We start from the raw sequence: 14,077 nt of genomic DNA on the forward strand, positions 1-14,077 counted from the left end.
CCTACTATGATTCCCCCCCCAAACAAAACAAAACAAAACAACAACAACAACAACAAAAACACCACAGTAAACCCCTAACCATGCCAGTGAAGGCTAAATGGGAATCATAGGCATCCACTGCTGCCAAATTGTGACAAGTCACCCCTAGTGCCCCAATATGGTGTCACAAAAGGCTGAGTAGGGAGCCTGGATTTCTATCCCCAACCAGTAGAGATAAGGCACTCCTCCCCATCACCAAAGAGATAACAAAAGAGGGCTGGAGGAGGATTTGTGGATAGACAAGTCTTTTACCACAGCCCAATAATAAAGAGGCCATCATCATCACTTCTCCATGGCATCAGTGGAAACTGCAGAGACCAGTAACAAGGCACTTCTCCTCATCAGACAACTATCTGTGAAGGTTTTAGTGGAGGAGCTAGAACTTTACTTCTATGTAGCAGTGACAAGCCCATTACTTAAGGTGTCAAAGGTGGCAGATGAGAAGTTGAACTTTTATACAATATGGCAGTGAAAGAGTGGACCATTCCTTACCCTGCTGGGGCAATTTAGTCAAAATATAACATTTAAATAAAATCTGGAATATCATAATATAGTATATAAAGTATGGAGATTTCAATAGAAAGTCATTTATTATACCCAGAACCAGGAATATTTAAAACCAAATAGAAAAAAAAAAAGGTAATCAGTCGATGTCAAGATGACAGATATAATAGCATTGTCTGACATATTTTTAAACAACCATCATGCAAATTTTTCAATGAGCAATTACAAACATATTTAAAACAAACACAAAAATATAATCTCGGTAAAAAATAGAATCAACAACAAAATAAAAGATATAAAGAAGAACCAAATGGAAATTTCAGAACTAAAACATACAATAATTGATATAAGGTACTCAAAAGATGGAGTCAAAAGAATAGAAAGGACAGATGAAATAATGAGCTGTGAGACAGAACAACAGAAATTTCTATTTGAATATATATCAGAGACAAAATATCCGGAAAAAAATAGATAAAATAAGAAATCTCACATTATCCTTATAGTCATGGAGGGAAAGGGGAGAGAGGAAAGGAATAAAAATTACATGACCAGACTCTCATTGCAGAAAAAAAGTATTTGACACCTATGCAATGCCTATTCATGATAAAAAGTCTCAGAAAAATAGGAAAAGAGAGAAACTCACTCATCTTGATAAAGAAAATCTATAAAAACAAATCCTGTACCTATCATTACACATACTCATGAAAGGCTGGATGTCTTTTCTCTAAGATTGAGAAAAAGTCAAGAACATCTGTTCTCACCACCCTTATTTAACACAAAAAATGAAAGTTTTTGGCCATGCAATAATGCAAGAATCAGAAAATAAAGGCCTAATTTAGGAAAGGGAGAAATAAAACTGTCTCTAGTCCAGATGACATGATTGTGCAATTAGAAAATGCTAAGGAATCTATAAAAATAACTCATGGAACTTACAAGCAAATTCAGCAACTTTGAAGGAAAAAAATACAACTGTTCAAAAATCAATTGGATTTCTATATACTTACAATTAGCACATGGACTCTAAAATTAAAGATGTAACACAATTGCTCAAAAAATGGAATACCTAGGTATAACTAATAAAAACATGTAGGACTTATATGTTGAAAACTAAACACCACTGAGAAAAGAAATTAAAAAAAGATATAAATATATGCAGAGAAACACATGCTCGTGCAGTGCAAGACTCAACATAGTAAAAATTTCAGCGCTCTTCAAATTAATATACAAGTGTGACATAAGAAATGTGTATTTGGTCTGCCCCTGGTTCTTCGCACTGAGCTTCTAAACCCTTGGAATCCTCTGAGTGATGGGGTTGTGAGGAGAATTTTTGCTATTCATTACCACAGGTAAGTTTATGTTAATGAGATGACTCTTGGAAGATGGAGTCTGGTTGCTAGAGGAGCCAAGCATGGGATTAGAGGCTTGGAAATTTCAGCCCTATCCATTTGACTCAGAAGAGAGAAAATGACCTAGAGGTGGAGTTCAATCACCAGTGGCCAATTATTTACTATTTACTCAATCATGTCCACATAATAGACCTACATTAAAACCCTAAAAAAAAAGAATTCAGAGGCTTTCTGGATTGGTGATCATATGGAAGTGCTTTAAGAGTATTGCATCCAGAGATCACAGAAGTTCTGCACAACTTCCCAACATTTTGCCCCATTCATCTCTTCCATATGTCTGTTCCTGAATTATATCCTTTAGTAATATAATAATAACAAGTAATGGTAAGTAAGTGCTTTCCTGAATTCTTTGAATCATTTTAGCAGGTTATTAAACCCAAAGAAGGGAGTTGTGGGAAGCTCAAGTTTAAAGCCAGTCAGTCAGAAATGCCAGAATCCTGAACTTGTGATTGGCATTTGAAGTGAAGAACAGTTTTGTGGGACTGACTTTTAATGCCCTTTAACTCCCCTTTTACCCCCCTTAACCTGTAGGGTCTATAATAACTCCAGGCAGTTAGTGTCAGAATTGAAGTAAATTGTAGGATGGCAGTCAGTTTCAAACAAGAAGAGAATTGCCTGGTAAAGAAAAACTCACACGTCTGGTGTCAGAAGTAGTAGGAGTATACAAAAACATAAGTTTAACATTTTTCCAATCAAAATCACAGCAGTATGTTATAGATACACACAAGATTATTCTAATATTTATAGAAAAAGGCAAAAGATCTTCAATCACTAAAACAATTTTAAAAAGAATTTTAGAGAGGAATTGATCTACCCAATTCAAGACTATGAGATAGCTAGAGTACTTAAGAGTGTAATGTTGATATAGGCACTCTGTAGTATTGGACATATAAACACATAGATCAATGAAACAGAATAGAAAACCTAGAAAAGACCCACATAAATATTCCTAAGTGGTTTTTTTTTAATGAAAGTAGAAAAGTATTTCAGTGAAATTAAGATAGTCTTTTCAACAAACGGTGCTGGAGCAAATTGGCTATGTACAGGTAAAAAAAAAATAGAAAAGAAACTCGACTTAGGTCTCATACATTATACAAAAAAAAAAAGCTCAAAACGGATCATAGACTTACATATGAAATGCAATAACTTTTAAGAAAAAAATATTGGAAAAAATCTTCAGAACTAGAGCTGGTCAAAGACTACTTAGACTTGACACTAAAAGTATGGTCCATGCAAGGAAAAAATGATAAATTAGACTTCATCAAAATTAAACTTTTCTCTATAAATACTCTTAAAATGATGAAAAGACAAGCTATTACAAGGGCTCAGAGCTAGTCACCCCAAGATATGCCACTTTGGCATGCAGATAATTTCAAGCTGAAAGCAAGGAAGAACCTTTGATCTTCTTCTAATTTCCCAAAAGAATTTAGATAAAGGACCTACTCCAGGAATAATACAATGGTCATCATAGATAACTACAGTAAAATAGGAAATATAGGTGGTAAACAGGGAGGAATGCAGCAAAGTTGGCTTGTTGAAAATTCGTATCTATATCCCATTGTTTCAGTATGGCCCAGAAGACATTTGTTTACCAAACATTTGCTCTGTTTTATCTTCCTATGAATTGCTTTCCTTCCTGTTGAAGGCCCCTTGAAGTCCTGTTGAAGTCCTGTGGAAGACCTCTACCCTCTTTTCCTTAGTTAGAGACGACATGTATACATCATTTTATCCGATTATCTTTGGCATCTCATGTTTCTGTGGATTCCCAGTATGTATGAAATTTGATTTTCTCCTGTTAATCTAGCTCATATCAATTTGATTCTTAGAGCAGCTAGAAGAATCTTAAAATGTAAAGAAAATTTTTCCTCCCCAACAATATAGACTGCAACAAAATATTTGCAAACCACATATGTGACAAAGCATTAGTATTTAGTGTATATAAAGAACTATCAAGATGCAATGTTAAAAAATTATTCCAATCAGAAAATGGGCAAAAAACATGAAGAAACCTTTCACCAAAGAATATATACAGATTAGGGAAGCCCTGGTGGCCCAGCAGTTTGGCCCGCCTTTGGCCCAGGGTGTGATCCTGGAGACCTCGGATCAAGTCCCATATCAGGTTCCCTGTGTGGAGCCTGCTTCTCTCCCTCTCCCTCCGCCTGTGTCTCTGCCTCTCTCTCTCTCTGTCTGTCATGAATAAATAAAATAATAAATAATAAAATAAAATAATAAATAAAATAAAATAAAATAAAATAAAATAAAATAAAATAAATAAATAAAAAGAATATATACAGATTGGATATGTTTAGTTTGCTGGGCAACCATACCAATTATCACAGACTGAGTGACTTACACAATAGAAATTTATTTTTCCACAGTTCTCGAGGCTAGAAGTCTAAGATCAAAGCACTCTCAGGGTTGTTTCTGGTGAAGTCTCTTCTTGGCTTGTAGATAGCCAACCTCTCCATATGTCATCACATGATCTTTCCTTCATGTGGGTGAAGAGTGAAAGAAAGAACTCTCTTATTTTGTTTCCTAATTTTTTTTTGTAAGGATTCCAGTCCTATTAGGTCAAGGTCTCACGTTTTAGACCTCCCTTAACATTCATTGTGTCTTTATTGGCCTTACATCCAGATACAGTCAATTTTGGGGTTAGACTTCAATATATGAATTTTGGAGGGATACAGTTCAGTCCATAACAGCATATAAGATCATGAAAGGGATGCCTGGGTGGCTCAGTGTTGAGTGTCAGCCTTTGGCTCAGGGCATGATCCCAAGGTCCTGGGATTGAGTCCGACATTAGGTTCCCTGTGGGGAGCCGGCTTCTCCCTTTGTCTGTGTCTCTGCTTCTCTCTCTGTATCCCTCATGAATAAATAAATAAATCTTAAAAAAAAAAATCAGGAAAGATGTTCAACATTATTAGCCATCAGGGCTTTTAAATTTGAGGAGTAGGAATAGAAATAATGGTGTCATGAGATTTACTTTAGATAATTGAGTCTCTTCTGTTTAAAAAATCCAAAACTATTATAAACAAAGGCAGTATAGTTGAGACAATAAGTGCATAGGCTTCAAGACAACTACTTAAAATTTATAAATTTATTTGGAGCAACACTTCCCTTATTTTTCTAAAGTATATTACTGGTTTAGAAGAATGTTTCAAGATTAACTAATACCACTCCTTGTTTGTCACTGTAGAGTGGTGTAATAGGTGGCTACAAGGAATTAATGCACAGTTTTGTTTTCTTTCCTTCTTCATGAAATCCATGAAATCCTTCATGATCCTTTTCATTCACTACTATGATTTTGTGTTAGGGTTCTTGGTATGGATATAATCATTCTACTAAAAACGTAAGGTTAGTGAGGTAGAACATCAGGGCCTGTTTTATAGATGTGTAGACATGGAATGAATATTGTTCCGTGTTTTTTACGTTGGTAGATCACAAAGCAAGAGTAAATACAATAATCTGAACTTCAAGTCCCTTGTTCTAGTGATTAATGGTTAAAAATATTTGATAAAATGCCTAATGTTTCTACTAAATGTCTAGTTTCTACTTTCTCTTAAGATTTTTACCAGTCCCTCTTGATAAGTTCTGGGCTATGATAATATACACAGATTACAACTGAAATAATGTCCTTGATCTTAAAGCAAAGATGGTAGGGTATAGATGCAATTTTTTTTTAAATTTTTATTTATTTATGATAATCACAGAGAGAGAGAGAGAGAGAGGCAGAGACACAGGCAAAGGGAGAAGCAGGCTCCATGCACCGGGAGCCCGATGTGGGATTTGATCCTTGATCTCCAGGATCGCGCCCTGGGCCAAAGGCAGGCGCCAAACCACTGCGCCACCCAGGCGCACCCTATAGATGCAATTTAATTACAGTTTGGGACAAATGTTGGGAACTCGATGAAAATTTTTGTTGGTTATTTTAATCCCAAGTTTTCCCTAAATATTTTATGTGTTGTACTGAATTTTCTAGATAATTACCTCTATTCTCTACAGGATAGTTACTAGAACTTGGCCCTGCATTTGTTTATTTTACCTACCTTGCTTTGCATGCCTATAAAGAAGTCATTGTGACCACTGAAGCATTAATGGCCCACAGGTAATGATTCATTTATGTTACCCAGTGAGAGGACACTGCTCTATACCAGTAAACAAGGTGCCCACCCACACTCAGCAGCACTTGGCAACTTGAGTAATCAAAGCAATAGCTAGCAGTTGTGCATATAAAACTAATTAAAAAATGTACCAAGTTCATTTCTGAAAACTATTACAGATTCAAGGCTGATTAAATTGTATGTTTTTTTTTTTTTTTTTTTTTTTTTACTAGTGGCTTTAGGAAAGAATTTGTTGAAGTTGAACAAAGTGAGAAACACAATTGCCCTTATTCAGTGTGGTCAAGCTCTAATTTGCAACTAGGATTTCAATGAAATAAGACCCTAATTGGCGGGTCCATAATACATGGTATTTAGCTACTTCAGAGTATGGTTGTAGATAGAGGAGGCAAAAGAATTTTTAAAAAGGAAATTATTACAGTCATGGTTGAAATGAAAATAAAGAATTTAAAATATTTACTGTGTGTCTGGTTTTTATGCTAGAACACCAAAAATGAATTATTTGTGAGCATAACTTATGAAAGGAAAATATGAAACTAAAAATTAACGGTATATACACTCTTTCCTTTTTTTACGAAGCACCAAGCATGCTTGCATCAGGTTTGAAAATGCCCGTCTTAACCACCTTCATTCTTATGAAGACTGTATCCTTTTCCATTCAGTTATATTAAATATAAGCTTTCCCCCCATCCCCCACCCCCACACACAAAAAACACTTAAAAAGAAAGCCAGAGAGGCAGTATGTGGGCTTTTCCTGTTATGACCCCATTTCCAAAGGATGGGTGGTCATTCTTTAGTTTATACATGGCCTTTTTAAATTTTATATGCCAGAGGAATTTAACTGACTGTGGATTTACTTGCATAGCAAGCCTGACATAGATCATGGAATACATAATGGTCTCCTCTTTTTGATGATGTACCCCATATTTTTACAAAGAAAAATGCAAAAACTAGACTACTCTTACCTGTTAAAATAGTTGATGGAATCAGGTCAATTGAGACTATTGAATTACTTTCTAAATATGAGGGAGAAGGATGTCTGGGTTGCTCAGTGGTTGAGCATCTGCCTTGGGTTCAGGGCATGATCCCGAGGTCCTGGGATTGAGTCCCAAGTCAGGCTCCCCACGGGGAGTCTGCTTCTCCCTCTGCCTATGTCTCTGCCTTTCTCTGTGTCTCTCATGAATAAATAAATTTTAAAAAATATGAGGGAGAAAATGTTAAAATACATCTTTGCTACATACACACTTAAAGCTTATAAAAATCTGAGTGAATTAAAAAGATTTAAAGGGTTTAATTAAATAATTAAACCTGTAAATATAGAATATTCTGAAGGCTACTGTAATTATGACTTTCACACATTTTAATATATGAGGCAAAGACAGACTATTTTGAAATTGACCTGGAGAGATGGTGTATGCTGGGGGTCTAGGATCTTTAGGTCCAACGTCCTCAGTGAACATTTCCAAGCACTTTGGTAGTCAGTTGGTACCCAAATCCATATTGCCACAGCCAAGCAGTTGTATACAGTTTGGCAAAAGATAACAATGACTCTTGCTTCTCCTTTGTCTATAATAGACCTTACTTATTATTTATATAAAATATAAAAAATGAAAGGAAAATCTAATCCCATTTAATTTATATCCAATCCTGCAACCCATTTTTATTGGCTCAGGTTATGGACACATATAACAACTGAAGACTTATACAAATATTAAGCATTTTCCTGGGCTCATTAAAAGTCAGCAAAATAGTTTACATCAGCTAAGAAAATTAAATTATGACTTCACATTAAACGGTGATATTTCCTTTGTTCCAGAGATGCTATAAAATTCTATACTATAGCGACAATCAATCTCAACTTCAGATATGGGATTTTGCTGCTTCAGTTCTTTTCAGATTATGTCATTAGTTGAAATAACTACCCAAGGCTTATTTACACTTTAAAGATTTTTTTCAATGTTAAAAAAAGAACATTTTCTAATAAAATTCCTTACCCTGAAAGCTAAAGTAATCAGTGTATCTAAATTTGTTTTGACTACATCCATTATTTAAAGCACTATTACCCAGAATTCCTAACTGGCAATGGGAATTCTTGGGATTGAAAGCTGATTCTGTCCTAAATTTAAAACCTACTGTGGCATTGCTTATATTGTGGTTAAAGCATCAACTAGAGGATTCTGAAAACTCTGAGCAGTATCATTTTGCCAGGGTCCTTTCTCATACTGTTATCAGAACAATTATAATCTAAGTTTAAGTGGACAGGAGCAGTGTTTATGGGCAAAAATATATATATATTAGAATTTCAGTGATTCTCATTTCATTGACATTTTGATGTAACATGCGTCTTACCTGTGACCTTGTCACTTTCTCTTATACCATGTATATAAAAGAGATAATATATCTAGAAAATTTGATACAATATTTTCAGATTCATTTGATAACTTGTTGATACTTCATGTGTAATTTATTATTTAACCATACTTTATTTTTTATAACTTTTTAAAAAAATATTTTATTTTTCTTATTCGTGAAAGACAGAGAGAGAGAGAGGCAGAGACATAGACAGAGGGAGAAGTAGCTCCACAAGGAGCCTGATGCAGGACTCGATCCCAGAAGCCCAGGATCACACCCTGAGCTGAAGACAGACACTCAACCACTGAGCCACTCAGGCGTCCCTAACATACTTTATTTTAATTGAGACTTGTATTTAGCAGACTTAGTGCGAATTTGTCATTCTCAAAATTATATTTCATGGTATTGAATCAATAATCTTTAACAATTATAGCTTTTATTATGTTAGTCAGAAAAGCAAGATAGTTTTAAATATGAAATAGAAAAACTATCTAAAATATGTTCAAGCACAACATCTAGCATTGGGTGAGGAGCAGTTATCAGCTTCTTATAAATCCTTTTACAAATATGGGCACATGGAAAAACAAAAATAGGTCAATAGAGCTATTCTGTGTTGTCAGGCCACATCTGTGATTTTTCTATCCACAGCTTATAACTCAACAAAAGTTTGATCTTTGAGCTTTTTTATTATGTATTATGGAAGTTTTTACTTATGTACATACTCATTGTCTTCTACTTCTTTGGTAAATTGTGCAGCATTCTTCAATGCTTCAAAATTGGTAGGAAATAATCGATGTGTCATGATATTATTTCATTGTCATCCATAAGAAACAATATGAAATAATTTCAGATAGACTGTGATTGTGTCAAGTTGTTCAATATTTAAATTAAGAAATGTCTTTGAGCATTCCTGAGACCTCTTAAATGACCTTCCAACCTGTCCCCAGCTTTCCTTATTTAAAGATCAAACCCATGATGTTGAAAAAAGGCTTAAAACAAAGTGTTATTTAATTTCTTACCTTTTCTTCATCATCTCTGCTTATTAAATAATTTTAGCACTATACTTCATCTAGTCTTAGGAGTGCACATCAGTTAATCACAACATATCAAAGTCTTTAATTAAATTTATTGACAAGACACATGAACCTGATCCCACTGGTGAATAGAGATCAAAGCGCTGACATCTTACAACTGCACTAATTTTCAGAATACTAGGGTAACTTCTCTGTAGTTATGAAGTGAGGTTCATTGTATTTTACAGTTTAGTTAAATTGTCATAGGTGAAAAGAACTGAATTAAACTCATTTACCATTCTTAGTTCAGATAGCTGAATATCAGATAGTACTGGAAATGGAATAACATGTTGATTAAATAATTTGCAAATCAATGTAAACCTTGATAAAAAAGCAGTGTCAAATATTCGAAAGGAAATACACAATCCTGATCTGATAATAGGAGAAAAGTAAGATATGGCAACAAATAGCATGAGTGGTAAAAATTAACACTCCAGGATGTCAGCTCCTGTTTTAGATGGAATGTGTTTTCCCTCAAATTGAAACCCAGCCCAAAATGCAATGATATTAGGGAATGGAATCTTTGGGAGGCAACCAAGTCATGAGGACAGAACTCTCATGAGTGGGGTTAGTACCCTTACAGAGAGACCCAGAGAGCTCTCTTTGTCCCTTCTGTCTCATGGGGACCCAGTAAGAGGATACCCATCTGTGAATCAGGAAGTTGGCTTCCACCAGACACCTAACCTGCCTGCCTTGATCTTGGGCTTCCTAAACTCCAGAACTCGTTATCTGAGTCTATGGTATTTTTGTTACAGTGGACAGAATGAACTAAGGCAGTTTCTCTGTAGCTATTTTCAATAGCTCCGTGTTGAATTGCCTGTTACTCTGGAGGGTGGCCTTTAAGTGTTAAAATTTTCAAAGTTCATATAGTCACTACTAAAATCCTCATTGTATTAATATGCTTTGTCACAGGAAGAAGATAATTCAGCACAGATAATAAAATTGGAGATATCCAATTATTATGTTGGCCTATAGCCAGACATTTGTCCATTGTGTGCTTTACAAGAAAAGAAAATAGCATTTGTTTTCTTGCTGACATGGTAATATCTGTTTAATTGACCTAGAAAAAAAGAAAGACATCTGTCTCTCTGAAACTTGATAATTTTGTCATTCACTAAGTTATTGTGACCAGTATGACATGTTTGAACAATTTATCGAGTCTCTTATTGTCATTCCCTCAAAATAGTGGTTTTGGTTCAGTGTAGGTGTGCTGCTATGTTATTTGTTTTCATTTGAAGCATTAATTCAACTCGTAAAGCATGAATTCGTAATTTATCAGAATGCATAATTGGAAAGGTTGGGATAAGATATTAGTGGCCGCTTAGTTCATTTATGTCCTCCTCCTCCTCCTCCTCCTCCTCCTCTTTCTTCTTCTTCTTCTTCTTCTTCTTCTTCTTCTTCTTCTTCTTCTTCTTCTTCTTCTTTTTTCTTCTTCTTCTTCTTCTTCTTCTTCTTCTTCTTCTTCTTCTTCTTCTTCTTCTTCTCCTTCCTCTTCTTCTTCTTTTATTTATCATTTTTTTTGGAATTAGGACTTAAATCCTTCTTATTGCAGTTGAAATATTTGTTAATAGGACTACGATCCAGAAAACTTGAATAACACATATTATACTTGAATCTAGAATCTGGCCTTTTTTGCATAATTATTCATACACAGGGAAAGTTAAATCAAGAGAAGCTTTAAGACTTAGGAATTTGAGAAAAAGAGAAAACGTATCCACTTCCTGAAACTGTACACTCTCTTGCCCTAATGCAATAACTACTATTCCTATCCTGGCATAAAATAATTCAGAAGGAATCTCACATAATTAAAGAGTTGTGATGATAACTTGATACATATTGTCGGTTTTCATTTAAGAATACTATAAATAATCCAAGATCAAAAGGCAGTGAAAACAAACATATGACTTGAACCATAGACAGAGCAAACTATTACATCTATAAGCAGGAAAGATACAAACATGAAGAAAATAAGTAGATATATAAAAGAACCCCAAGTATAATAATTATATTTTTAATAGTGTTATATAATTGACACAAAAAGTAATTAGAGAAATGTAACATACTGTCATGTTTCTTCCACTGTCACCTGTGAAGAATGACCGCAAGAGCACAAACTCAGTAATTGCTCTAATTATCAGCTATTCTCCAGCTCAGGTAGGTTAAAATGAAAAACATAAATTCATCCCTCATAATGCTACACCTCACGCAAACACCTTCAAGTAGTCTGGGTATATTACTGTATGACATGTTGAAAGAAAATTTTAACTGAGATGGATCTTTATCATGGTTATGATTCTATAGGGACAAAGAAATGTCTGACCTAGTCCTAAATTTTAATTTCAGTTTTAGATGATTGCAAAGAAGTCTCTTAAGAGGATGACTGGGGGGCTCAATAGTTGAGCATCTGCCTTTGGCTCAGGTCGTGATCCCTAGGTCCAGAGATGGAGTCCCAAATTGGGTTCCTTGTGAGAGCCTGCTTCTCCCTCTATGTCTCTGCCTCTCTCTGTGTGTCTCTCATTAATAAATAAAAAAAATATTTTAAATAAATAAATAAATAAATAAATAAATAAATAAATCTTTTAAGTACATCTTCTTAGTTTATTTTACCTTGATATATATATAAATATTAACAAGCTGTGATACATATACATATCTTCAAATTTACATAATCTTATGAAATCATTATTTTAAATAGAGAAAGTATATTGAAATGTCCTTAATTTTATCCCTTGCCTTCAGGAAGACTTGGAAGTGGAATTGTATTTCTTGATTTTTTAATAAAATAGAACTTTGGGAAAAAATATTTTATCATGTTTTCTAAAAGCCTATTCCAATGTTTAGCCATCTTTGCTTCTCAAATACAAAAGGAGACGTTTTACATGTTCTAACACATCATAAGCATGACCATATCAGAAACAACCCCAGGTGAAATTGTAGCAAAAAAAAAAAAAAATCAGAATTGGTTTTAGATTCACTGCTGTCTGCCTACCTCAAACCTCAGGCATCATGGTTCCTTATACTTCAATCACAACCCTCAGGAGGTCAAGCTTCACTGCGGGGTCCTTTGCAGACAGACCTTCCCTTTCTGGCCCGGTGCTGTGTATGAGAGATTTGCAATTTCATGAAGCAAAACTGACAGTTTTTCCTTTTATTTACAGAACCCTGAAACCACGGATTCTTTAATTTGATCAAGTAAACTGTGACAGTGTGTTAATGAGGGCTGAACCATTTGTATATTTGAATAATAATTTTCTGGAGATAATTATTTCACCTCAATTCAAAGGAGTGCCTCTAGCTATGGGAATTTCATCCCACCGGTAAACAGAGCAGGGCCCCATGGTAATCTGAAACTCTCACTTTTCTATCATCTTTGTGTTATTTGCACTCAGTGTTCTTTGTTCAAGGACTGGAGATGAGTAGGCTTGGGGATTGTGAAGAAATCTGATATTACCCAAAGCACTTTCAACTCTATGGGAAAGGCAGTTAAAATGAACTGGGAACTCTAGTAGTGACCATTCTTCCATTCTGGAACCACCATTACAATATTAAAGAAGCTCAAATTCTAAGCCTCATGTAACCTTTCAATCACGTTCTTGTCCCTTCTGTCACCCTACAAGAAGGTTGGCTCTGCTTTAAGAAGACTTTAATACTAAACAGCAAATAATGGTGGAAGAAAGGTGCAGATTGTAGACAGCCTTTTTTTTTTTTTTTTTTTTAATTTTGTCATAGACTGTCATGGAATTAGAAGCTGGCCAATGTTTTTTAGTTGTAAGAGCTCAAAAGCAAAGATTTATGAAATTTAATGAAAATGGTAATGGGGGAATTTTGATACTTGGTAAGGTCCCTGATATACATGATTTTCTAGTGAACAGATCAGAGGACATAGTGTGAAAATTATGTGCCAGTATGATCTCAGAAAAATTAATAAAAATCTGCATAATAGGATTGCCAGCTACATGGGGGATTGCGTTGAAGAGGAAAATTCTGAGCAAAGGGGGTAGGGTTATGTTCAAAGGAACAGAACAGAACAGTAATTAGGACCTCAGAGGTAAGATCGTAGCAACACAGGCCCTTTACAAAAGGACTAGTTTCTGGAAACCTATCTGGAGGGAATGAATAGGAAGTAGATTGCACACTGGAAGTTGGAAGACAAATGAACCCTATTTAATCCCTGTTTGTCCTGGAGCTCTCAGCACTTCTCCCCATGGTTTCAAATACATACATTATTTAGACACTTCCAATTCTCATATTTTCATGTAACAGAATTCCAGAAGCAAACAAAAACAAAACAAAAACCTTTGGTATTCTCATTTTCCCAGCAAAAGATCTAAAGATCCTTGAGGTATGCCCTATGCATTTCCCAATCAATCTCTAGGGTCAGGAGATAATTACTCTCCCCATTTTACACATGAGAAAACTAGTTATGAAAAAGTAATAAATAAAGGATTCATATTTCTAAACAACTAGGAGGGTTGTTTTGCATGGGGAAGGGGAACTTTCAAAATTAATATTTAGAAATAATTGTTTGATAAATTAGGAATTATTCACTTTTTTTTTAAAGATTTGATTTATTTATTCATGAGAG

Source organism: Canis lupus, chromosome 19, assembly GCF_003254725.2.
Source record: "Canis lupus dingo isolate Sandy chromosome 19, ASM325472v2, whole genome shotgun sequence".
In the NCBI taxonomy this organism is placed as follows: domain Eukaryota; kingdom Metazoa; phylum Chordata; class Mammalia; order Carnivora; family Canidae; genus Canis; species Canis lupus.